The sequence below is a fragment of the Chiloscyllium plagiosum genome, unplaced genomic scaffold (genome assembly GCF_037043375.1).
Source record: "Chiloscyllium plagiosum isolate Xiang-an unplaced genomic scaffold, Cpla_swu_hap1 HiC_scaffold_13, whole genome shotgun sequence".
Lineage (NCBI taxonomy): Eukaryota > Metazoa > Chordata > Chondrichthyes > Orectolobiformes > Hemiscylliidae > Chiloscyllium > Chiloscyllium plagiosum.
The window spans coordinates 11,244,967-11,268,700 of NW_028270151.1; the positions used below are offsets into that span (position 1 = coordinate 11,244,967).

Sequence of the window (23,734 nt, forward strand, 5' to 3'; positions counted from 1 at the left end):
CATGTCAGGAAACCAGGCATAGTGGAGTGAAGTTGTGCATGATGAGGCTTATATTTGTCAGGGAAACTGCGAGTGACGTTTGTCATCTGAGCCTTAGAAACCTGTGAAGGGAGATTGTCCAACCCTTGCTCCCAGTTCCAGTAAGGTTGTCTGCTGTCCTCAGTTTGTCTGCCACACTGATATCACAGGCCTAAATAAAGTTTCCAGATTACCTTCCAAATTAATGACCAGGTCCAGTTTACTAGCATACACTTTATTCCAGGAGCACAGGCAGACATATTTTATTTGTAAATAACCATTTCTCCAAAATACAAAACATTATTTATGTCTATATGTAGTCATACAAGTACCTATCAATAACCCTGTGGAAATGGGATCATTGAAATACTATCAGCCACTGACAAACAATGACATTTACTCATGTACTGAAGATGCTTTCAGCCTGAAGTAACCAAGCTCAAGTCTTCGAAGGAGAAAGAAAAATAGATAGTCAAGACCTCAAAAGTATAAGAAACAGCATGGTACATGGGCAATGCAGGACCTTCATGAAGCAGACCAATTAATCATTCAGATACTTAAGCCATTCAGGCAAGACCTAATATAATTATTACAGAGATTCTCCAGAAACAGACTAGCAACCAAGCCAGGGCCACATATTGACAGGTTTTTTAACCAATAACTATATAATTTGTATATAATTAGTCACTTATTATCATATTTTCAATTGGAGAACCATTGATTGCTGTGGATAAAGCTATTTAGGTTTTGCTGAAAAAAACACAAATTTTGTTAATGATTTTCATCTTGTATTTATCAAAACAATTTGCAAGAATAGTAATTTATAGTAAAAATTTTTACAATAGATTCTGTCTCCTATGACCCTGCCCCACGAACTACCTGATGAAGGGGGAGCACTCCAAAAACTCGTACTTTCAGAAAAACCTGTTGGACTATAACCTGGTGTTGTGTGATTTTTAACTTTGTCCACCCCTCGTCCAACACTGGCATCACCACATCAATTCAAGGTGGAACCAAACATTTGTTCTGCAGGTCAAGCAGCCAGCACTTTCTTCCCATTCAGTAGAAATGTTGGTTTTGCCCCTTGAATTGGTTTTCTTATGACTGACCTGGGGTGGCAAGGTGCATCAGTGCCAGAGACCCAGTTCGATTCCACCCTTGGATGACAGTGTGGAGTTTGTGCATTCTCCCTTTATCTGTATGGGTTTCATCTGAGTTCTCAGCTTTCCTCTGACTGTCCAAATATGTGCAGGTTAGATGGATTGGCCTTGGGAAATGCAGTGTCCCCAGGATAGGGTTTGTTGGTAAGTCAGGGCAGGATGCATTTTGGAGGGTTGATGTAGACTTGATGGGCTGAATAGCCTGCTTCCACACTGTAGAGATTCTATAATCCTATGAATACAAGACAAAAAGCTTTGATATAACGTGACTCTTCAATAATACTCAAGTTCTGTACTACCAAATGACTATTTGTTTCCGTTTTATTTTACTCTTTGTTTCACACAATGAAAGAATGACAGAGTACCATAATCCTCTGTGAGTGGCTGAGCTAAACTCTCAAATAAATTAATTTAATTCAGTATTGGAGTAGATGTGGAACAGAAATTAAGTGGTACCCAAATTCCTCAGGTTGCAAAGTCCTGTTGCGCTGACAGGATTGGAGTTTGTAAAACCAGTGGAATGACATCTAATGTGCATGGATCAGCAAGTGCATCTCTGGTGCCTACCTACAACAGAAGTTTAAAATCCAGCGTCTATCTGCTACTGGGAAGGAGCCAAGTGTGCCCCAGCATTCCCCAGTCCTCTGTGGGAAGGGTTTGATGATATCCTTTAAAAAATACTATTTTCTTTAAGACTTGGAAACACTGTCTTTTCTTTTTTTTACTTTTGTATTTATGAACTTAAATTAGAAAGAACATTTTTGAAACAAATGTTTCATGGATTGCTATGTGTTTTAAAAAGCAAGTAAGCCAAAGCTTTGTGTAAACAAGCAGTAATTGATGTTTGAATTGTTGATTAACTGGAGACAAGGGATTATGGACAGATGCAGTTTCTGTTGGCAACAAGATGTTTATTGATCTAAGGACGAGTGACCAGTTATCGATGACAAAATGTCTTTTGCCTGCCAACGACTTGTGTGATTGCTTCTTAGATAACAACAGCATGGGCTAGGAACAAGATACATAGAGAACTGACTGCACTCCATGGTCTCAGATCCAGCCCTGAGTTTGTGATTAAGCCTGCCAACAAGGATCTTGCTGTTGTTGTTCAGCATAGTGACTTCTGCATTGCAGATGCTGAGCTCCAGTTCTTGGACATCTCCTGTGATCTCCCCAGACCTTGACCTCACCATTGAACACGAGGCTACTGTGTCTGCAAAGGTCACTAATCTCATTTCATCTGGTGACCACCCCTCCCCCCCCCCCCCCCCCCAACTCATAGTGCCCTCCCTAAAATCCACAAACAAGACCTCCCGTGCAGATCTATTGTTTTCGCTTGCTCCTGCCCCACAACTTCCTACCTCAACTTGATTTTTTCCTCCCCTTGTCCAGTCCCTTCCCACTTACATCCACATTCTTCTTGTGCTTCAAGTAAGTTTTAGAATGTACAGTTTGTGGGCTCCAGCCGCCTCCTCTTTACCATGTGATCCCTTTACACAACCATCATGAAAATAGGCCTGAACTGTCCCCATCCACCACCACCCTCCTCCTCCTGGCTGAGCTTGTCCTCACTTTGAACAGCTTCCCTTTTACTCTTTTCAGTTTCTTCAGGTGAAGGATGTGACCATGGGTACCCAAGTGGGCCCCGGTTATGCCTGTTCAAACATTCTGATTCACAGTGGGGAAGTTGAGATTTAAGATTGTATTGAAATTCAGCTGATAGTTTAACCTGACTGATAACGATCTTATCAAATTCTCACTAAATTTTCCCTACATGCTCTGCCAAATGTCAGTGCGGGTGGACAGTTCTTTTCTTACCATTTGAGTCTGGGTCAGTGAAAGGACTAGAAGACCTGTTTTGTGGCCCATGTAGTAGCTTTTGCTGGGATTATATAACAAGTGAAGAGAGCTCATATTTCCTGTGTCATGTTATTTTGATTCAATGTTATTATGATTACACAACTTGTCCTTGTGACTATTTCCTTGTTAACGCTTTATAATTACAAAGTAGAAAAATATGAATATTTTTATTGAGAGCTTCCATCTCAATGAAGGTGTTGGTATATCTAGTAATCTGCTCTGAAAACTCTGCTTACATTTTAATAGCAATGACAAATTGCACCACAGCAGTGTTATCCACTATGTGCGTGTGTGTATGTGTGGTCTCACTGAAGGTTCAGCCAGATAAATGGGTAACTGCCCTGAGGCTATTCTCCTTGCAAATTAAATACCATTTGAGATACTGTTGGGGGGAATGGCCTCTCAGGGAAGACAACAGCAGCAGCCAAACCAGTGGTAGCATGACCAGCTCTGTTATACAGCAGGGAAGATTAAAATGTAGGCGAGTGGTCATGACAGGGGACTCGATAGTCAAGCGTTTCTGTGATAGTTGAGTGAGACTTCAAGATAGCGTGTTGCCTCACTACTGCTAGGGTTAAGGATGTCTCTGAGTAGACACATTATATTCTGAAGGGGGAGGCTGAGCAGACAGGTTGTGGTCCATATTGGGACTAATGACAGAGACAGGAAGAGAGATGAGATCCTGCAAAGGGAATTTTGGGAGTTAGCAAGAAAGTTAAATAACAGGACTTTTAAGGTTGGAATCTTAAGATTACTCCCTGTGCCATAGATCAGATAGAACATAGAACATAAAACGGTCAGCACAGTACAGTCCTTCCGCCCTCAATGTTGTGCCAACCTTTTATTCTACGCTAAGATCAACTATCTGATATACCCTTCATTTTGCAAACATCCATGTGCCTATTCAAGAGTCACTTAAATGTCCCTAATTTGTTTGACTCTACTACCACTGCTGGCAGTGCATTCCATGCACTGTGTGTAAAGAACCTACCTCTGACATCTCCCCTAAACCTTCCTCCAATCACCTTAAAATGATGCCCCCTCGTATAGCCATTTCCACTCTGGAAAACAAAAGTCTGGTTATCCACTCTATCTATGCCTCTATAGTTGAATATGCTGCTAAAGAACTAGCGTAGGAAGAAAGTTTTCAGATATCTGAATCATTGGGAACTCTTCCTGGGCAGGAGGGACCTATATAAGAAAGATGGATTGCTTCCAACAGAAGGGGTACTAATATCATTTCAGGGAGGTTTGCTAGTTTTACTCGGGAGGGTTTAAGATAATGTGGCAGGGATTGGGATCCAGAGCAGTGGGTCAGCATTAATTGAGGAAATTTCAAGGTGAAGTCAAGTAAGTCTAATAGGAAGAACAAGTAGGACCAGGTTAATGAGTATAGTGGGCCTGGTGTTTCTGGCATGTATCTATTTTAATGCAAGGAATATAACAGGTAAAGTTATATTCCTTGGTAAACAGGTAAATGACCTTAGACACTGGATTAGTACATGGAACTATGATGTTGTAGCCATTACATGAACTTGGTTGTAGCAAGGGCAGGACTGGCTGCTGAAGGATTTCAGGTGTGAGAGAGAGAGGGATGTAAAAGAGATGGGTTGTTACATTACTGATCAAGGAGAATGTCACAGCTGCAGGAAGAGAGGGCTTGGAGAGCTCATCCAGCAAGGCCATATGGGTAGAATGCAGGAATTGGGAATGTGCAGACACTATGTAGGGTTATACTATAAGCCTCCCAATAGCCAGGGGGAGATAGAGTAACAGATATATAAACAGATCATGGAAAGATGTAAAAACAACAAGGTTGCTGCAGTGGGTAATTTTTTAACTTCCCAATGTTGACTAGAACTCCCTTAATATCACAAGCTTAGATGTGACAAAACTTTTTATGTGCATCGAGGAGGATTTCTTGAAGCAACATGCAAATAGTCCAAATAGGGAAGGGGCCATACTCAACTTGGATTGGGGAATGATCCTGGCCAGGTCATCGAAGTTTCAGTGGGAGAGCAGTTTGGGAACAGTGATTATAATCCCATAAATTTAAAAAGAGTAATGGATAAGAATAAGACTGTCTTCAGGTGAAAGTGCAAAATTAAGGGAAGAATAATTGTAACAGTATTAAGCAGGAACTGGAGAAATTAGATTGGAGGCAGCTGTTTGAGAGTAAATCCACATCTGACATTTGGGAGTCTTGTGTTGGCCAGTTGAACTTAGGACCACCATGTGAGGATGAAAGATAAGATGGAAAAATTCAGGAACCTTGGGTGATGAGATTTTGAAAATTTAGTCAAAAAGAAAAATGAAGCATATTTAAGGTTTAGGAAACAGAAATCAGACAAAGCGTTTGAGCAATATAAAGGAAGCAAGAAAGAACTAAAACAAGTGATAAGAAGGGCTAGAAGGGGCCATGGAATTTCCTTGGCGGGTAGAATTAAGGAGAATCTCAAGGCATTTTATAAGTATATTAGGAGTATGAGCGTTAATTAGAAAAGGTTGATCCACTCAAGGACCAAGGAGGGAACTTATGCATGGAGACAGAGAAAGTGGGTGAGTATATCTGTATTCACTAAGAATAAGGACTTGGATAGTGGGAGGATTGGGTAGAGATGTTGATATACTAGGGCGTGTCAGCATTAAGAAGGAGGAGGTGTTGGGTGTTTCAAAAGACATTAAGGTAGGTAAATCCCCAGGGCCTGATAGGATTTATCCCAAGATACTGAGGGAGGCAAGGGAGGAGAGTGCTGCGACCTTGACAGAGACTTTTGTATCTTCTCTGGCCGCAGATGAGGTTCCAGAAGACTGGAGAATAGCGAATGTTGTTCCCTTGTTGAAGAAGGACAACAGTGATCATCCAGGAAATGATAGGCTGGTAAACCTTACATCAGTGTTAGTGAATTATTGGCCTTCAGTGATGGAGGTATTAAATGGATCCAACAGAAGTAGCCAGAGGCTGGTACAATTACAATATTAAAAAGACATCTGGATGGGTATATGAATAGGAAGGGTTTAGATGGATGTGAGCCAAATGCCTTCCCCCTCCAGCATTGTAAATGCCTCTGTGTCTATAACCTGCAGCTTGCCTTGATCTGAGCTATTCCAATCATAGAATCCCAGAGCCACTGTAGAGTAGAGGTAGGCTGTTCAGCCAATCATGTCTACACCACTCCATCTCTATTACCAAGAGCCAATCTCCTGCCTTTTCCCATATTCTGCACACCATTACTAACCAAAAAAAAATCCAATATCTTCTTGAATGACTCAATTGAATCTGCCTCCACGATGTTTCCAGGAAGAGCATCCCATGCCTTCTCGGATCATGGTTTGGAAGAGCTGGTGTTGGACTGGGGTGGTCAAAGTTAAAAATCACACAACAGATAGGCCAATAGGCTGCACGGTGACTCAGTGGTTAGTACTGCAGCCTCACAGCACCAAGACTCCAGGTTTGATTTCAGCCTCGGGTAACTGTGTGGAGTTTGCACGTTCTCCCCGTGTCTGCTTGGGTTTCTTCCGGGTGCTTCGGTTTCCTCCCACAGTCCAACGTTGTGCAGGTCAGGTGGATTGGCCATGCTAAATCACCCATAGCATTAGGTGCATTAGTCAGAGGGAAATGGGTCTGGGTGGGTTACTCTTTGGAGGGTCGGTGTGGACTGGTTGGGCTGCAGGGCCTGTTTCCACACTGTAGGGAATCTAATCTCATCAAAGTGGCCGATGGAGTTTAATTCAGATAAATGCGAGGTGCTGCATTTTGGGATAGCAAATCTTAATAGGACTTATACACTTAATGGTAAGGTCCTAGGGAGTGTTGCTGAACAAAGCAACCTTGGAGGGCAGGTTCATAGCTCCTTGAAAGTAAAATCACAGGTTGATAGGATAGTGAAGAAGGCGTTTGGTATGCTTTCCTTTATTGGTCAGAGTATTGAGTACAGGAGTTGAGAGGTCATGTTTCGACTGTACTGGACATTGGTTAGGCCACTGTTGGAACATTGCATGCAGTTCTGGTCTCCTTCCTATTGGAAAGATGTTGTGAAACTTGAAAGGGTTCAGAAAAGATTTGCAAGGATGTTGCCAGTGTTGGAGGATTTGAGCTATAGGGAGAGGCTGAACAGGCTGGGGCTGTTTTCCCTGGAGCGTTGGAGGCTGAGGGGTGACCTTATAGAGGTTTACAACATTATGATGGGCATGGATAGGGTAAATAGGCAAAGTCTTTTCCCTGGGGTCGGGGAGACCAGAACTAGAGGGCATAGGTTTAGGGTGAGAGGGGAAAGATATAAAAGAGATCTACAGGGCAATGTTTTCACACAGAGAGTGGTATGTGTATGGAATGAGCTGCCAGAGGAAGTGGTGGAGGCTGGTACAATTGCAACACTTGGATGGGTATATGAATAGGAAGGGTTTGGAGGGATATGGTCTGGGTGCTGGTAGGTGGGACTAGATTGGCTTGGGATATCTGGTCAGCATGGATGGGTTGGACCAAAGGGTCTGTTTCCATGCTGTGCATCTCTATGACTCTATGACTCTGTGACCAGGTCATGGTCCAACAAGTTTATTTGGAAGCACTAGCTTTTGAAATGCTGCTTCTTCATCAGGTGTTGTGAAGATATCTGGGTGGGTGGATGAATAGCAAGGGTTTAGAGGGATATGGGCCAAATGCTGGCAAATGGGACCACATTAATTTAGGATTTCTGGTCAGCATGGGCGAGTTGATCCGAAGGGGCTGTATCTGTGCTGTACATCTCTATAACACTATGTGTAGCTTAGTACTTCCACTTCTAATAGTGCACTCTTACTAACATTTCAGTTTTAAGGATAATCAGGTGGTCCTGCTTCACAACCACATGATAAAGAAGCAGCACATTGAAAGCTAGTGCTTCCAAATAAACCTGTTGAACTATAATCTGGTGTTGTGGGATTTTCAACTTCTTGGATCATAACATTGGTCAACAACCGCACTAATTCTCCAATGTGTTGCAGGATAATCAGGACTGAATTCTGAAAACCTTATGGCCCTTGTCACGAGAGGTATTTTGCAAAACCATTGTGCACTTTACACTCAAATTCACAAACTTCATTCTGGATTTCCTTCCTTAATGGTGTGCATCTACCGACAGCAACTGGACTCCAGAGGTTCAAGAAGGCAGCTCACCATTAACTTCTCGAGGGTAACTACGAACATGCAATAAATGCTGGCACAGCCAGTAATACACATGTTCCATAAATACATTTGAAAAAAATATTGTGGAAGTGAGAAATATTGAAGAATCATTAGAAACATGTCTGTCTGATTTTATTTTGCCTGTTCTGGTAGGGAGAAGCCACGAGATAAAATAGCCTGAATGTATATGCAATTGTCTTGTTTCATTCTGGATTCCTTCCAAAGAAATTAATGGGAAAGGATGAGTTGGATTCAGCAAACAGGGGAATATTTTCTGGTGTGTCAATATGAAATTTCTACCAAGGAAATGGGGATAGAAGAAACTGAAGATGTATTAACTTAGCAGGGAAACGTCTCTGGATATGAAGTCGCTTGAGTAAATGGTTTTGAAAAGCCGGGTAACAAATAAGAACTTTCAAGAATAAACATGGAGCCACAATATATGAATTCTGTGGCAAGCATATCTGGGCCATAGGAGGGTAGAATACAGCTGTACCACATAAAATAAATCAAATATTAGGCTTACTAATTTTCCAAGCATAGGTCAATAGAAATAATATTGTTCTTTCACAAAACGTACTGAAAAATCATGGGCTAACCAAATCAGTTCCCACATGAATATTACAGTTTAGCTGGGGATTCACTATGTTGGCTGCTGTCTTCAGCTGTTAAAGTGTTGAGAGTAGGTTTGTGCGGAAAGTCTTTGCTTAAACTGTCAAATAAACAAATCTTTTCATGTTACAGTTAACGAAATGAAGAGGCTCTCTGTCCATCCAAGCTGTCTCAAACAGCAATGACCTGCATCATAATAGATTGGCACATCACTAGAAAGCTCTTGGGAAAGTTTGGAAAACAGATATAATCTAACACCAATTGAGGGAAATAAATATACTCCCCAGTAATTAAAACTGCTCTAATACTCTGGATAGATGTTATATAGTAGCGACTAATCTATATATCATCTTTTTCTCAGCCAGGCCTGTTCACATTTGAAAAAATGCAGCAAATTGATATTAACTGCCCAACCCAGCAGCTTATTAACAAGTCGAGGACTCATTGCAAAACAACCATCTCCAGACAGTCAACTTAATTCTGGTCTGATGTAACAGAAGCAGAAATTGCTGGAAAAGCTCAGCAGGTCTGGCAACATCTGTGAAGAGGAACTAGAGTTAACGTTTCAGGTCCAGTGACCCTTCAGTGTTCTGAGGAACTCAATGTTCTGAGGAAGGGTCACTGGACCTGAAATGATAACTCTGATTTCTCTCTACAGATGCTGCCAAATCTGTCGAGCTTTTCCAGCAATTTTTGATTTTGTTTCTGAATTCCAGCATCCACTGTGCTTTTGGTTTTTGTCTGATCTGATATAACTTGATATTTGACATTGGGTTCACTCCATAGGCTCAAAATCAAAAAAACTCATGCTGACACACAAGGAAACTATGAAACTACGTGAAGGTTACCTCACTCATCATGCTATTCTAGCCCCTAATCTAAGCCTCAGCAAATTTGTCCTTTGAGACCTCCCGAGTACACAAACTGTTTGCAATGTTTTTCTCCATTGAATAACTTTGAAAACTTTAGTTGATTATAAAGGGCTACATCTTACTCCTTTTAGGTTAGCTCTGAGTTGCATGAAGCTTTTGGAGGGATTGAGCATGTCTGTCATTGTACCATACCAAACTCAACTCAATACCTACCTACCTTTGCCCATGGTATCCATTACATTTGATTCTGGCCACATCTTTACAGTGCATTTTTCCTTAGAGCAATTTACTTCTTGGCAGATGTCCCAGAATTCACCAGCATCCAGTGGGTCTAAGCCATCTATAAAAGCCCTCTGTGTGCCCTGACAATCTGGAGTTGCCCTGCAGGGTTCCTGACATATGGGATGAAATTGGCATCCCACATTGTGGGCAGGAACTGGAGCACCCAGTAGAAACCCACACAGGCATGGAGGGGAATGTACAAACTCCACACAGACAGTCACTTATGGCTGGAATTGAACCTAGGTCTCTGGTGCTATGAAGGCAGCAATGCTAAACACTGAGCCACTGTGCTACTCTTTATGAGCCTAGTTTCTCTGGTCAAGGGAGCAAACAGCAGGGATATGAGTATCCAGGTAGACTCAGAGTCAGTGAGCACTATGACAGTGTGCAAAGATCCCAGAGATATTGCCTGGTTCCAGTCCATGAGCTGGGTGTGTGTCCCTGAGCACCCAAGGTCCTTGCTATGGCGGTACAATGAGAGTTGCTGGTCTAATCTAAGGTGCAACACTGATGTGTAGAAGTGTCCTGGAAATGGATTGGAGATGTGACATGAGTGTTCTTAGATACAGGCATTTGTTGGATGCCAAGTCTGTAGATGTGGGTCCATGTGGTCAGTGCCCATAGGGAGTGCCCTGAGATGTTGTTATCCAGTGACCAACATGGAGGGCCTTTGTAGCAAATGGCGAACTGAATTTTTCAGGTACCTGCTCTCATTTCCATGTCAGGTTTTCTCGATGTCTATCTTGTTTGTGCATTTGGTAAGAGAGGAAGCCTAATATTATTGAGTTAAAAATCACACAACACCAGGTTATAGTCCAACAGGTTTAATTGGAAGCACACTAGCTTTCGGAGCGACGCTCCTTCATCAGGTGATTGTCCTTCATCAGGTAATCACCTGATGAAGGAGCGTTGCTCCGAAAGCTAGTGTGCTTCCAATTAAACCTGTTGGACTATAACCTGGTGTTGTGTGATTTTTAACTTTGTACACCCCAGTCCAACACCGGCATCTCTGAATCATATTATTGAGGCACTTTGAAATGGTTTAACAAGCAATAATCTCTTTAACTGGTAATTCAGTGCTGCAAGAAACTGGGTTATATAATTGTCATAAGCATGAAAGAAGGCGTGAGATACTCCTAACCAGCCTCTCCAGAGTTCTCATCTAATTCTGCCACAAATCATTTCATTGTCCATGTTACTCAGACCCTTAAAAGGACAATGTGTTTTGAGACCTCTTGCTCTGAGAAATTCAGAATGGTAATAGTATTTAATTCAGGGGAGATTGCACAAGATTACGGGAATTGTAGAAGGACATTTGATTTTTCAAAACTGTTTCACCATTCAACAAAATCTTACATTTCACCTCATTTTCACCTCCTTGCACTATTCCCATATCCGTTCATTTCCTCAGTACCCAAAAAATGTATTGATTTCTGTCTTGGAATGTATTCTATGGATAAACATCTGCAACTCTTTGAGACAGAACTGAAAAATCAGAAACTGCCAAATTCAGGAACTGTCACCCCCTAGGTTGAGATTCACTGATGAGGAAACTCACTATCTCAGAATTGACTGTGTCAAGCCTGGTGAGAATCTTGATCTAACTCTTCTAGTCTCTAGATTGTCTGAGCCTGACTTAGAATTGGAGACTTTGGACAATCCCTGCCCACCAAGGGTCCCTGACTTACTAATGTCTGACCTACGAGCGGGATCCCACATGTGTATTAATTTTAAGGAGAAAGTGAGGACTGCAGATGCTGGAGATCAGAGCTGAAAATGTGTTGCTGCAAAAGCGCAGCAGGTCAGGCAGCATCCAGGGAACAGGAGAATCGACGTTTCGGGCATAAGCCTGCTGGACACACTTTCCTCATTCCTGAAGAAGGGCTTATGCCCCATCTCCAAACGGACCCCACCACCAAGGATATATTTCCCTCCCCTCCCCGATCAGCGTTCCGAAAAGACCACTCCCTCCGTGACTCCCTCGTCAGGTCCACACCCCCCACCAACCCAACCTCCACTCCTGGCACCTTCCCCTGCAACCGCAAGAAATGCAAAACTTGCGCCCACACCTCCCCCCTTACTTCCCTCCAAGGCCCCAAGGGACACTTCCATATCCGCCACAAATTCACCTGCACCTCCACACACATCATCTATTGCATCCGCTGCACCCGATGTGGCCTCCTCTATATTGGGGAGACAGGCCGCCTACTTGCGGAATGTTTCAGAGAACACCTCTGGGACACCCGGACCAACCAACCCAACCACCCCGTAACCCAACACTTTAACTCCCCCTCCCACTCCACCAAGGACATGCAGGTCCTTGGACTCCTCCATCGCCAGACCATGGCAACACGACGGTTGGAGGAAGAGCGCCTCATCTTCTGCCTGGGAACCCTCCAACCACAAGGGATGAACTCAGATTTGTCCAGTTTCCTCATTTCCCCTCCCCCCACCTTGTCTCAGTCAAATCCCTCAAACTCAGCACCGCCTTCCTAACCTGCAATCTTCTTCCTGACCTCTCCGCCCCCACCCCACTCCGGCCTATCACCCTCACCTTGACCTCCCTCCACCTATTGCAATTCCAACGCCCCTCCCCCAAGTCCCTCCTCCCTACCTTTTATCTTAGCCTGCTGGACACACTTTCCTCATTCCTGAAGAAGGGCTTATGCCCGAAACTTCGATTGTCCTATTAATTTTAATGATCTGACATGTGAACCTTTCATTGCACTTATGAGCAGATCTTTTGTGCCGTACTCTGTTGTGCTCTGACCTGCACATAAAACAACTTACAAACGTACTCAGGAACTGAACCTGTTCACAACCCGGGAACAGCATGTAGTAACCCAGCAAATGATGGACAGAAATTTCCTAATCTAACTCATGAGTAATGAGAAAACTGGCTAAGACAATTGCACCCTCTAACCCCTAAATCCACTCCCCCACTGATTCAATCTGAATAGATCCCACCACCTGAATTCCCCTCTGATCCCCAGATTGCCCCCAATCCGGGACCAATGTAAGGTAATTAGCCATGACCTAACAATGCCTTCTGACCGTACCTGATAATACCCCTCAACTGTCTCTTACCCTGTTTGCTATCACTCTACTTCCTTGACTCTCTACCCATATGCTATATTGCCCATCTGTCATTTTGACAGTCTGCCAGCCTATTTACCTCTAGTCAGCTTCCACCCTAGGCCCTTACCCACTTGCCCCACACACCCTGCCCACCTGGCACCCTATCCAGCAGCTGTTCTACTGCCTTTTTATCTACCATTCTGACCAAACCCTTTTAGTTTTGTGTCTTCTACTATGACGATGAATAGAAAAGCAGGGTCTTGCCAGTTTAACTCCTTTCACACCAACGTGACAATTTTGTTGAGTTGGGTCTTGATCCTTCAATTGTGCTATATGTGGTTGCTCATTAAATCTCCTGACTCTTGACTGGATTCATGTTGTATCCCTTCTTCTGCACAAAAGCCTTTTTGTGCACTCACACCTTTTGACTTTCTCCTTGCATGAGAGGAGAACACACAACTTGGCAAATAGCAGAGACCTGGTGTTTCGGTGGAGCGGGTAGAGGGGGCAGTTTGGTTGTGGTTCCAGGGCAGTGAGCGTTGAATTTTGAATTCTAGGCCCTATCAGGTGCCCTTTACATTCACTGAGAAGAAGGTCTTTTGCCAGATGGCTACAGATATCAGCAGTTAACTGCTAGAGAGCCTGAAATTTCTGGTGCACTGGAGATCAGAGGTGCCAGGAGAACTGACACTAGAAATTTGATTCTCCAATTTAGATCCTGGTGTTTATTCCATATGTGTTGGATGGCACAATGTGGTTAGGGTGGCACAGTGGCTCAGTGGTTAGCACTGCTGCCTCACAGTGCCAGGGATCTGGATTTGATTCCACCCTTGGGCAACTGTCTATGTGGAGTTTGCGTGTTCTCCCCATGTCTGTGTGGGTTTCCTGAAGGTGCTCCGGTTTCCTCACACGGTGCAGGTTAGGTGTAATGGCCATGCCAAATTTCCCTGTAGTGTCCAGGGATGTTCAGGTTAGGTGGGTTAGCTATAGGAAATGCAGGGTTATAGAGATTGGTGTGGGGCTGGGGGGAGGGAGAGGTCCGGATGGGTGCTGTTCGGAGGTTGGTGTGGACTCGATGGGCCAAATGGCCAGCTAACATAGTGTAGAAGGTATGAGAAGGTATTGCTGCTATACCTGTTCGATCAAATGACCATGGTGTGGTATTGAACCTTAGCAGAGGTGGAAATCTGAGCTATGTAAATTGCTCCCATGCTGTTTTAAAGATTGGCAGCAGGAAAGTGTAGCTGAAGGTATGTGAAGTGTTAAACAGGTGAATTACCTTCTCAACTGTTGACAATTAACTGACAAGGAGTGAAAGCACTCCCTGAGACAATAACTGCTTTGAACCATTATGCCATCGCTGCCTTCCCTTAACTGTTTATTACACCAGGGACTGTGTGAACTTACTGTGTACAAATTGGTTGTCATATTTCCTCCATTACAACAGTGACTTAAGTATCAAAAGATTTTAAGCTGCTGATTATTTCAGTTGCAGTAACTTTTATAACTATATATATAATCATGAACAGGCGGAAAAATCTTGTCATAAAATAATACAATTATGATATGTTTGCAGCTTTTGCTGCTGACTAAGACATCTTTTGCATCTGAACCACATTTTCTGAAATATGCAAAATAGAATTACTGCAAACAAAATTGAGCTTGTTATGTATCAAATTATGAGAAAGGTGATAATGCGTCTTGTTATTTTGCTAACAGAGCACATGGACCAATTGTATGAGGCACTGATGAAAGTGCAGAAGCTTTCTAAATTGTGTTTTCATATTGGACACACCAGAAATACCAGTGTAAAAGTACACTTTTATGGTCATTGTTTACAAGACTCTGGTTGGTAGCAGGTTATGTCTCAAATACCTACAGGTGGCATGTGCCAAACAGTATCGGCAGCTTTTCAATTCCTTTTGTACTTAAAGTGTTCCCAATACAACCGACAGTTTGGAAGCATCAATGGAAAGTATTTAATGCCTTTTGTTTCCAATTTTAATTCGGATGTTATTTCAAATAATGCTGCCACTAGAAGAAAAAATATAATTTACACTTGTTTAGTACTTGATGTGCAATCCCAAAAAGCCCACTTTTGAGATAGCAGGTGCTAAATGGTCCTTGATGATTTGGGAACGATGATGATAACGCTCAAACAGACAAGGACATTTAAAAGGAGGGCAAGAAGTAACAAGGCAAAGAGTTTTATTTTGTGGTAGAGGGTGGCTGCAAGTTTAATAAATGCATAGAACATTCATCTGCTAATATTGGCAACAGCAACCTCTAGCCTTACATCAATGAAGCCACAGTTTCTTGCTCATGAATTATTTTGGTACACACCCCCTGGCCAACCATGTTTTCCTTTTCATTAGCTAATGAAACAGGCATATGCCATTTTTGTTGACTTATATAGGATTCCAGATTTCATTCCACCAGGCAAACTGCTTACTATAGGAAGCATACTTTTACCAGCAAAAGGCATCTGTTCCTACCAGATAGTGTTGGATGCTGCTCGTGGTGCCAATTTCTTGATGCTGTGTTTCACTAGAGAAAAAAATAACACTGAAAGAAGGCTTTTCTCTCATCCTCTCAATGGAAACATCAATGTGATGCATATGCACAGGGAATACTTAATACAGGAACACATCGACTAAAATGTGTAGTGAATACCTAACATAGGAAGTTTTGGTGAATTGTTCCCAAGGGGTTGGATACTTTTTGACCTTTGCTGAAGTTTTCACATTTATTTCTGAAGTTTATGAAACTTTTATACCCTGTAATTAAAATGATTGATAAACTGGTCAATGCATGAAACTTGATTGAATAAACAGTTACAATATTTCTATTCTTATACAGGCTAACCCCACGCAAATGTGGTTCTGTTTATAAGTAAGTTTGCTTTGTGTGCAGAGTTTATTCCCTATTTATCAGTGTTATGTTCATTTTCACTAGAGTGCAAGCATTCCACCAGGTTCCCTGACTGCTCAGCAATTTTATTCAATGAATAAAGACATCATACAAACAAGGAAGATGTCAGATTATTATTTAGGTAATTCAATAGAGGTGCCAAGAGATACAATGCAGTTGGTAACAACACCTATGAATGAAAAAGAGGAAAATTGGTTGTAATCCTCTGTTAAAATTGCAAACTCGTGGGCATTGAGTGAGAATACGATTGGGTTCAACCTTAATGGGCACTCACTGAAGAGAAGCCAAGGCATCACATATCAAAAGTGTTCAGGTTTATATGTGAGCAATAATTACTCTGATGTGGCACAACTAACACTCAAGTCATTGAGTCATAATGTTATAGAGATGTACAGCACAGAAACAAACCCTTCGGCCCAACCCGTCCATGCCGACCAGATATCCCAACCCAATCTAGTCCCACCTGCCAGCACCCGGCCTATATCCCTCCAAACCCTTCCTAGTCATATACCAATCCAGATGCCTTTTAAATTTGCAATCGTACTAACCTCCACGGCTTCCTCTGGCAGCTCATTCCATACACATACTACCCTCTGCGTGAAAAAAATTGCCCTTTAGGTCTCTTTTATATCTTTTCCCTCTCACCCTAAACCTATGCCCTCTCGTTCTGGACTCCCTCACTCCAGGGAAAAGACTTTGTCTATTTATCCTATCCATGCCCCTCATGATTTTATAAACCTCTATTAGGTCACCCACAGCCTCCAACAATCCAAGGAAAACAGCCCCAGCCTATTCAACCTCTCCATATAACTCAAATCCTCCAATCTTGGCAACATCCTTGTAAATCTTTTCTGAACCCTTTCAAGTTTCACAACATCCTTCCAATAGTAAGGAGACCAGAATTGCATGCAATATTTCACAAATGGCCTAACCAATGTCCTGTACAGCCGCAACATGACCTCCCAACTCCTGTACTCAATACTCTGGCTAAATCTAATTTGGTTTCAACAGAGGGAAAGTGATGGGTACAGTCAATGAGTGGTAAAAATATTCAGCATTCCTCCCTTCATAAGTTTTTGTATTTTCACTGGGAGTATCTTCCAATAACCTATTGGGTGCATGTAAGCTTTAACAAGCATTTTGTACTAATTGAAATGAGGTCAGCCAGATGGACCTCACAGAATATAGGTCCCCTGATTGGGGTTGTTAACCTGGTCCAAACAGGGAGTCTTGGCTGACAGATATAAACAGGAAGGTCAAGGATTCTGGTCACTCAATGAGCTGGCCCTGAGCTAGCTGGGTCAGTATAATGCCCTATTCATGTGTCAATAAAGGCTGACATGGTGACAGAATATTGGCCTTTGTAGAGTTATTTCACATTTCTTTCTTATTTTAACATTCATTGCCTTGCTCTGTGCTATATGCCAAGTGCAAAACTCCACATTGATCGAAGCAGTCAAAATATGAAACAAGAGCAGAAATTTCTCAAGAATCCCAACCGGTCTGGCAGTATCTACGGAGAAAAAGCAGTGACCCTTCTCACTGGACTCAAAACTTTAACTGTTTCTGTCTCCACAGATGCTACCAAACCTGTTGAATTTCCCCAGAATTTTTTGTTTCAGATTTCACACTTTTTTGTTTATTTTGTTATAACAGTAAAACTGTGAGTTCTCCTTCAAAATAATTTTAACTGTTGGAATACCTGTGCTTTTATTAGAGACCATCATTAATGATTACATGATTCTCTTGTGCTTCAAAACATGAAGTGAGATGAAGTATTTCAGCATAATGTTTTTTTCTGACAAAATAGTGGTCGTGAAGAATGTCACTCATTGGTGATGTGCAACACATTGGTAATTCTGAAAAATCCATTGGCAGCAACCAAGGCTTCCTTTATCAGTTGTGTGTGAAAATGAATGATGTCAGGATATGATGACAGGTCAAATCTTAGTAGCACTATGGCCTAGATGTTTTGATTGTAACATTTATTATAAACTCATTTATACTGAATGGATTATGTAGTGACTGTAACAAGGTCAGCAAGGTAGACCTTGTAGAATCTGAGTTCCCTCACTGGGGCTGTTATCTGGCCCAATCAGATCAGAACTGGAGTGTGAGACATCCTGTTCAAATTGAGAGCTTGCTCTGAGGAAGCTGGATCAGTGTCAAGGACTCTCCATGTGTTAATGGAAGGTGACTTAGTGATGGGTTTCTGGTCTCTGTTGAGTTATTTCAATGTGCACAGTCAAAATAACTCATAGTACCATGATCCCGACTCTTAGAATGGATGACCAACATCAGGTCTAAGGCCCAGCTAGAAATCCAGACCAATGCGTGTGACGTATGGAGAGCAAAGTTTGGGTGAATACCAACAAGATTTATTTGTAGATCATGCTTATAAGAGTTAAATGTTACAGGGCATTTCACAGAAGCATTAACAAACAAAATTTAAAACACCGTGACATAGAGTTACAAGGCTACAGTAGAAGTCTGGGTGTGTGGCCCTGAAATGGAGAAGGAGGCTGCTGGGCCCTGTCTCTGTATCCAAACTCTAAAAAGAGATATTCAAATATAGTATTTCCCTTCAGCCCTAGCATACACTCACCCTCCTCATGCCCATCTCTGCTGACCCATTATCACACCACACCCTATAACAACCCCCCCATGACTGGACATACACTCCAAGCCAACCTATGCTCCTGGACCATCCCCATTGTTCTTTATTTTATTCATTCATGGGACATTGGCCTTGTTAGTTAGGCCATCACTTACTACCCAGAGGGCAGTTAAGAATCAACCACATTGCTGTTGGTCAAATCACCTACAGTCCAGACCAGGTAAGGCTGGCAGTTTCCTTCCCTAAGGGGCATTAGTGAATAAATTGTTTTTCTTCTGGCAATCGACATGTTGGTCATCATTAGACTCTTAATTCCAGATTTTTATTTTGTTCAAATTCCATCATCTGCCATGGAGGGATTTGAACCTGGAGTCCCCAGTGTATTGCTTCGGTCTCCAGATTAACATCTTAGGGACATTGCCACTGGGCTGTCAACTCCTTTCTTTGCAGCCAACAGATCAGCCAATATCTTTCTATTTACCACCATAAGCCCCATAGCATCCATGCCAACCTATGCCCTATACGTAATGCATATTCCCCATATCATCCATGCAAACCCATGTACCTGTGCCCACATGGGCCCTTTATTTCCTTCTGCAGCTAACACCCCATGACCCTTTATCAAACCCCTATACCTTCCATGTTAACCTGTGCCTTTGTATTCCCCTCATCCTACATATCCTGTATGGCAATTTAGGGCCAACCAGTGCTCCTCACTCACATTTCCTTCTTATTGCACCAACAATGCCAAATCTCCAAATGTTGGCAGTGGCAGACCTCAGGAGCCATGCAGAGCTGAGGTAAAATAAAGATCTTTGGCATAGAGCTGAAATGCCTTTTGCAGAATTCGCTACATTGAAAGCAAGTCCAATTAACAAATAACAATTACTACCTTATTATTCTTTCAATTAACTAAAGCCTGACATATCTTTCAAGATCATAGGCCCTTCCAACAACAGGAATTTCAATTCATAGTCATATTACAAAGAGTCTGTAACCTAATGACTGTTGATTATATTGTGAACTGGAGGGGACTTTACTGTGACAATAGATGGTTGCAAAATCAGTCAAGCAACAGTAAGCAATAATGGTCACACTGAACCTTATATCAGCAGGGAGAAGGAAACAGCAAGCAACAATTTAATTTAACAACACTGATATTTTCTCAAAAATTTATCAACCAATAATTTTATCTTTGTAGTGACTGGAACCCATTGACTATGAGATCTTTGATTGGGGTTGTTAACATGGGCCAGTAAAGCAGCTCTGGCTGACCAATAGCGCCGGAGATTTAGAATCTCCTCAGTTCAGGGACTGACTCTGAGCTGGCTGGCCACAGCCAGTGGACCATGCTCATGTTAATAAAGGGGGACTTGATGATAGGATACCAGCCTCTTTGCAGTTATTTCAATCTTGACAGCTGCGTTTGACAGTTGCCTTTGGCAGGTAAGAACAAACAAAGAACAAATAGCACAGGAACAGCCCTCCAAGCCTGTGCTACTACATTTTGCCCTTCCATACTAAAACTGTCTTCACTTACAGGATCTGCACGGTGGCACAGTGGTTAGCACTGCTGCCTCACAGCGCCAGAGACCCAGCTTCAAATCCCACCTCGGGCAACTGTCAGTGTGGAGTTTGCACATTCTCCCTGTGTGTGTGTGGGTTTCCTCCAGGTGCTCTGGTTTCCTCCCACAGTCTAAAGATGTGCAGGTTAGGTGAATTGGCCATGCTAAATTGCCCATAGTGTTAGGTGAAGGGATAAATGTAGGGGAATGGGTCTGGGTGGGTTGCTCTTCGGAGGGTTGGTGTGGACTTGTTGGGCCGAAGGGCCTGTTTCCACACTGTAAGTAATCTATTCTCTTCCTATTCATGTATTCATCCAGGTACTTCTTGAAAGCTACCATTATGTCTGCTTCCACCACCTCCTCTGGCAACATGTTCCATGCACTCACCACCCTTTGTATGAAAACCTTGCCTCACACATCTCTTTTAAACTTCCTCCCTTGCACCTTGAACCTGGTGTCCCTGATAATTGATCCCTCCACCCTGGGAAAATGCCTCATACTTCCTACTCTATCCATGCTATTCACAATCTTATAAACTTCTATCAGGTGTCCCCTCAATCTTTTGCATTCCAGTGCAAACAAACCCAGTCTGTCCAACTTTTCTTCATAGCTAAAATTCCTCATACCAGGCAACATCCTGGTAAACCTTTTCTGTATCCTCTCCAAAACATCCATATCCTTCTGGTTGTATGATGACTTCCTCTTGTTACTTTTGCAGGTCCTCTTGACATTTTCAAAGGTTTTGCTCGGCTTGTTGACAATTCCAATGATCTTGGCGAAAGTGAGGACTAGAGATGCTGGAGATTAGAGTCAAGATTAGAGTGGCTCTCGAAAAGCACAGCAGGTCAGGCAGCATCCAAGGAGCAGGAAAATCAATGTTTTGACCAGGAGCCCGCCATCAGGAATAAACTTTCTAGTGATTCTTTTGACTGATCTCAAACAATAGGCCCCTTTGGAGGGGTCTAGGTCTTCACCATCATCACTCTAATGATGCTCATTCATGCCTATATTTAATAGCTCAAAACAGTAACTGACTTCTACCAATGCTGTTGTAGGACCACAAAGAAAGGGGAACCTGACCTTATCCAGGGTGCTTTGGCTAACCAGAAGCACATATGGTTCAGGAGTTTTCTTCAAAGTCTACTCTACACAGTTTGGATTTTACATTCCTGGGCTGCCAAAATACATTTGAGTAAAGGCAAGTGGCCATGAAAATTAAGTAAATGGCCAGGTGCCTCTGTGAAACAAACATGTACAAAAATGCAAGCTACCCCTATTCTTACCTTCATCAAAATGGGGTGTGTGGTGTTTGGGTTGATTTCCGGGCTTGTCCTCCATTTTCTCCATGACTGTAAGCTCTCTGTCAAGGCAAACATCCAGGCCATTAAGCTCCATTCAGCATCCTCGGTGTGTACTGATCTATATTGGATTCTGGTCTGATAACATCTCAAATCTCTTGATGGATTTACATCCTTCCATTTCTATATCACCCGCCAGTCCCAAGACACCAGCACACCTCCAATATTGTCATCTTACGATCCCATCTGCTAGCTAAATCTGAAACTCTGGCATTCTTCCTAAAACTGTCTATCTCTTTCTGTCCCTTTCCGATTCCATTAAGATGTGTTTGATTTAAAAAAAAATCTCTTTGAACAAACATTTGGTTATCTATTGTTATCAGTTGTTATCAAACTGACACTGTTGGCTAAAGTCAGATTTTGATTAATAACACAGTGAGACATTTTACTATGTCCAAAATGCTGCGTAAATGCAAGTCATGGTACAATTATGGGATTTATAAGATTGTTACAAATGGGACTATATCTGTAGGTTTATTATAGGGGTGTGGGATTTCTCCCAAAGTCTGCCTGTCAGTAAGTCTGGGTGATTTGATTAGTATACTTCAAAGAGAGTTTTAGGTTGTTTTACTGGGAAGAATGTGCAAGTATTTTATGAACTGAGACAATGGGGCAGTCTCCAAGTTTACAACAAGTAAACACTGAGCCTCCCAAAGTCTCAGTACAGTGTTGATGGTACCAGGTTACATACAGTCATGGTGTAAATTGATCTGTTACTTCAAACATGAAATGGAATTGATTGCTCAAGGGGTTTATAATATTTAGAAGTATGGACAAGTTTGATATGTGTCAGCTTGCCAGGGGATGAGGGCAGCGGAAGGCATTTTTGAGATCACAAATCAAGGAATCTCAGACTAACCTCATCAAAGTGTCATCAATTGACAAAAGAGGCTCTGCTGGGCTTTCTGAGTTACCACAGCTGGGTATAATCTCTATTCAAAGAGGTGCATCCTGTAGCCATCTAAGGATTTTAGATGAATTGTCCTGACCAGGAGGGGAGTCAGAATTTCAGAAACTCTTCAAATAAAGAAATTGCCTGGAAATGATCACTCAAAGTTGCTCACATATTGAAGTGGGGACATGTGACATCTTTGGAAGCTGGAATCAATTGTCAATAAGGACTGTAATTCTGTGGGAAGTGTGTTAAGTATGAATGGGTAATGTTCTTTGTAATATAAGATATAACATGTCCACAAAAAAAGTATTTAGCCAATAGCACTGCTCATTATTTGCTACAGTGAAAGCTTAAAACATGAAATTCTATTGTGCTATTCTTTCCGTTAATGACTTTAGGGTTGAAAGTATTTTAAAGAATTATAGAGGTGACGGAGGGAGGAATCATTTAGGGGCCTAAACCAAGAGACTACAGGAGTAAGGTGGCAAAAGAACTCCAGTGAGGCCTATTTTGACAATGGGAAAAAATTGCAGCAACTTTTAAGTTCCAGACACCATGGTGAGATTCTTGATAAACGGCAGCAAGTTTCTCATTAAGGGGAATTATTGCTTATTAACTGTACATCTCTCCTCATTAATATGCTGCTTCCTATCCTCCCAACTGTTGTGAGCAAATTAGATGCTGAGAGTTCTCAACATGGACGTTGCTTTGGGTACCAGAAGACCACAGCTCACTGATTGCTTCTAATGGTCTCAAGGTGAACACCAGGCACATCTCAAGGAACAGTCCATAGGCATCAGCCACACATATCCCGAATCCATGAACATTGACACCCAATATGTGCCAACCTCTAAGAACCTTCATGACACATCTTCCATTCACTTAGAGGATACATTACACTTCAATGCTGAACCTTAGAGTTCTCCGGATAGTATTATTGTCAAGCTTCAATATTGTTAAAGTTCACTTGAGAATGTAACATTTAAAAAAAGCTTTGCGATTTACAAATTAAAGAACTGAAACCAACATGGTCATTCTAAACGATGAGAGACTTAACAAAAAATTCAGGTCTTTTTCAAGATATAATTTCAGTTACATCACACTGTGAACTTTTGCTGTAAATTCTATGTCTTTCAATCTAATTCTCCATAATCACCTGATGAAGGAGCAGCGCTCCAAAATCCAGTGCTTCCAAATAAACCTGTTGGACTATAACCTGGTGTTGTGTGATTTTAAACATGCTTCAGTAAGGACACTCTGCATGCAAGAGTATACACCCAGCTCATGCACCGGTGAGGCTACATGTCGAGGATGTTTGCTTG

The 23,734-nt window shown here is 42.2% G+C and overlaps 1 long non-coding RNA gene across 1 annotated transcript; it reads right to left on the reverse strand.

Annotated features, from left to right (window-relative positions):
* Positions 1-1,237: 1,237 nt before the first annotated feature.
* Positions 1,238-21,501, reverse strand: LOC148148239 (uncharacterized). Its single transcript, XR_015758996.1, has 3 exons — positions 21,443-21,501; positions 15,542-15,593; positions 1,238-1,410 (listed from the first exon to the last, which is right to left on the reverse strand). It is a non-coding gene; the product is annotated as an uncharacterized LOC148148239 (long non-coding RNA).
* Positions 21,502-23,734: the final 2,233 nt, after the last annotated feature.